This window comes from Aegilops tauschii, chromosome 7 (genome assembly GCF_002575655.3).
Source record: "Aegilops tauschii subsp. strangulata cultivar AL8/78 chromosome 7, Aet v6.0, whole genome shotgun sequence".
In the NCBI taxonomy this organism is placed as follows: Eukaryota; Viridiplantae; Streptophyta; class Magnoliopsida; order Poales; family Poaceae; genus Aegilops; species Aegilops tauschii.
Window position 1 is genome coordinate 176726508 of NC_053041.3, and position 4334 is coordinate 176730841.

General features: G+C 49.5%; 1 pseudogene; it reads left to right on the top strand.

Annotated features, from left to right (window-relative positions):
• The first annotated feature begins 239 nt into the window (after nucleotides 1–239).
• Nucleotides 240–3345, top strand: LOC109746257 (uncharacterized; annotated as a pseudogene).
• Nucleotides 3346–4334: the final 989 nt, after the last annotated feature.

The following is a 4334-nucleotide window of genomic DNA, read 5'->3' on the forward strand; positions in this document are numbered from 1 at the left end:
CAGTTTAGGTGGCGTCCGACCAACAAACTGCACATCAACAAAAATTGGAGCTCACCTTGGTGATCGGCAGTCAGGGCATCCACCTTCGCTTGTGGTGCTGGAGATCGGCGGCCGACGAGTAGGATATTAAACACGGCGACTGGGAGGAAGGGTCACGGCTGAGGTTGACGAAGCAGTTTACGGAAGCGGCGTCCGGAGGTTGAAGATGCAGTCGATGATGATGTTTGTGGATGCATCAGCTCGCAGCCTCAGACTTGACCTCGACGTGCAGCGATGAGGACCGGCGGGCACCGATCGCCTTAAGCTTTCCCACGCCTACTGCACTGGGGACACCTCACTCTCTCGCCAACGCTGGCGCTACCAGCTCATGTTGCAAGCTCCGCAATCGACCAACAATCGTCGCGACAGTCTCCGGTCACCGCCAATGTCCGGCGGCGTGGGCCCGACGGCGGGGGGCATCGCGCTGCCATCGATGGGGCAGCCGCCCCCGCCGCAACACCTGGAGCCCACCTCGCCCACGGCGCGCCCGCACCACCACTACTACCTCTTCTCGGGGCATCTAGGAAAATAAATGCATCCGACAGACTAACAACTTTCAGGAAATTAGACACATGACTGGACTGAATACATCAAATCCTTATCATTTTAGCTAACCACTTAATTACCTCCATTATCAGTAATTCAACTACTCACCTTAGAGCTAGTACTGAACTTCAGTGTTTATTATGTGCAATCACAATCGTATCAACCAAAGAACCATTACCACACTACTGTTGACAGCATGCTTGATTCGACCACTTGATGCATGAGTAAAAGTACTTAGATGGCCGAGTTTCAAAAATTTCTCGGTAAACCAAAGGGATCAGCGAATGTAACCAATCATGGTAGGAAACACAAATACAAGTAGAGTTCGACACATCTACTGGTAAAAACTGCAGACGGATGCATTAGATCCTCTCATGATTTTCAGTCTCTGGCATTTAGTGCTAAACAAACTGCATTAAAATTTTAAGGTCAGAAATTGTTGGAACTTTTAAAACTTGACTTGTTCAGTTCACAGCCTATCTGTGTATGAAAGGTGTAACAGTAATATAACACGAAGGCCACATGCATGATTTTTCACTGAAAGAAGGAAAAGGTCGACACATATAAATATATATCTCCAAACTTCCTTATCAAAGATGAAAATAAGTAGTTCATGCATCCTAATGCAATTTAATTTTTGTTATTAGCAGCATAGTAGTGTTTGTTTGGCAATGAATATCCTTGCCTCAATTTGCAACTTGCAAGTGGATGCATATGCAGGATTGCTAATTTAGCAAAGCTTGGGCCTCATACCCGAGGATTCAGAGAGAAAAGCAACAAGATATTGAGCATCGTAGAACTGGCTCAGTTATGAGACCAGCCTGGCAAATTCGTTGATAGGAAATTGACAAGCTTCTTCTACAAGTAATCTAAGGCTGGCTCAGCCTTAGAATGTACATGTCTAGTACTCTTCTACTGCAAGGTATATTACATGTCTAGTACAGAGATAAAACTTGACAAGCTTCTTATTCTTCTTGTACAAGTTATATTACATGTGTAGTACAGAGATAAAATTATAAATTATTTCCATGAACCAAGACTTCGAAGCAAGCATGAATAAAGTATAGGCAGCACAGATCATGTAATGTTAATTGTGTCAAGAACTAAATTTTCCTTGGTTGTGAGCGAGATTGTCAGCAAATTAGTTTGAATTGTACCTGCATTGCCACAGTGAACCGCTCCTTAGGATCGGGGTCATAGGCCTCAATCTGTTTGGTAGTCTTATTGGTGAAGTAGCCCACAGAGAGATCGTTTTGGGCGAAATGGAAGGTGTACAGTGCCTTGGAGAAGTACTCGGATTTGGGTAGGATCTCATGATAAATTCCACCTGTAGAGCAAAATATAAAAAATTACTGTCGCGTTCTCTGAAATCTGAATGAAAATATGGAATATGACACGCCTTCACTCCTCACCCGTTCTGTTATACACGAACTGGCTTCTCTTGGTGAATTGTTCCAACTCCCAGGTCTGCACATCCAAGTAGATCGGGCTGTAAATGAATGTCCAAAAAAGTATGAGGCTGTAATTGAAGATGAATATACCCCAATTAGATAGCTGTGACTGAGAGTCTGAGATAGATGATGCACTGACATATGTACCGGCCGGCCGGCACCTCCGCGGAGATTTAATGAAAGACATTAGACATGATTGCACGGTATCAGGGAGGGACGAAGCTACATTACTCTCTCGCCGTGATTCAATACTGTCATACATGTAGCTCTCTTCTGCTTTGACATTGACCAAAACTACTGCACCTAATTACACTGGTCATACATGTACGTTCACATAAAGAAGAGAACGAAGCATCTCACAAATTTGACTACAAGAGGAAAAATACGCCACCGCCAATCCAACTCGACATGGCACGAATTCATCATCAGAGCACGTAAATTTCATTAGCTGGTACCATGAACCAAAATGATTAAAGAAACCCTGCATAAGCATCTCTGAAACATCCAACAGGAGACATGTGCACGCATTATGTATTTCAGTACCAATATAATGCAGCACAAATCTAACTATGTGAGGAAATAGACAGGGCTCAAGTGAAAATCATTTTACCTGAGCCAATCTCTCCTGCCTCCTCGCAATATTCCTCTCCCTGCTAGCTAGCCTTGCTCTTGGCACGCTTGGCCTCAAACTGGTCAGAGAGGGTCTTCTCTCTTGCCTTCTCAGCCTTGGACTTGTGGATACTCTCCATGAGGACCCTCTTGTTCTTGAACATGTTACCTTGACCTTCAGGTACATGTCATGAAACATGCAAGCATCTCAACACGCTGGGCGCCAAGGCCGTGCTGGCCTTCTCGACCACCGTGCCGCTCTTGGAGATCGCCTTCGCCGTCCTGCTCCTCCCCTACCTTTTCCTGGCCACGCTGGCCTTCCCGCAAGCGCCCTGGGAAGCCCAACCCGTCCTTGCCCGTCTTCCTCGGCCTCGCGCGCCTCCTCCTCGCCGCGCACACCATGGGCGGGTTCCTCGTTGGTGCCGCGCTCCCGGCGCTCTACGTCCTCGACGGCCTCCGGTCCGGGGACACCACGGGGATCACCGCCGCAGCCCCGCACGTGTTCCTGCTCTCCGCGCAGGTCTTCATCGAGGGGCTCACCGCCGCGGTCCCGTGGCGGTTCTCGCTCCCCGTCAGGGCCGCCATACCGGTCATGTACAACACGCGCAGGATGTTCGTGGCAGGGGAGTGGCTCCGGCAGGAGATGGAGGGGGTGACTGCGGTGACGGGAACGGAAGGGGGCGGAGCGGCAGGAGGCTAGGTGGGTCGAGGAGTTCCCCTGCGGCGGCGTAGGATACCTAGTGCGCATCGGACGACGATTCTGGCGGCTGCTATTGGCTGATGGCGATCACCTTCACGGCTGAGATGGACCACGCCGAGGAGTGGACTTGGCTGACGGGGACACGATCTAGGAGGAGCATGTAGAGGAGGGCTGGGGGAGAGGAGGATAGATCGTGTCGTGTGTGTTCTCTTTTTGCCCCAACGTTCATTGCGTTGTGGACTGGTGGAGGAGGAGCGGCAGACAACAATACTCAGTTATTTGTTTCCTAATTAATGTGATCGAGCAATTTAAATTAAGGTTAATTAATTTAGATTTGGTCTTTAGAGATTGATCGTGATTGATTATTTCACATAAAGACATTCCTCAATAACTTGTGCCAGAATGAAAAGTTCTGATCCGTTCAGATTTTTTTTGTTGTGTGTGAGGGTGACGCGAAACTAAACCGATGGGATGGGGGAGGTGACGAAAAAAATCAGCGAAAAAAAACATGAAGACTATTCACCAACTGCTTCATTAGAAGTAGAGATCCACCCACCATCCGCACCACCGTCCTCCAGGCTGCCACACCTATAAAGACCTATCTTGCACCCTGTGGTGGTTATCGCGGCAAAGGATGCAGCCTTTTGAGACAGGATCCTCCGAGAAGATGATTTTTTGAACGGAGATCTTGTGAGGGGCTTGTCTAGCAAAGCATGTACATGTAAAGTCCCGAGAGAGCAGCACCCGGCCGCGGACGAAGAGGTTCACGACCACGATCCGGGAGCCGGTGGCGGCGGCGACCCAGCCACCGTCGTGGGACCCCACGATCTGCCTGCACTTGGGGAACCCGGGCAGCGGGGAACGCAGGACCCTGCCGTCCTCCGGGCTGTACGCCCGCGTCATCCGGTCGCGCCGGCCATTGGCGGTCGACGGGAGCAACAGCGGGATAGCCGGTAGCTTCGGGTGCCACAACGCGACGGCACGCCACG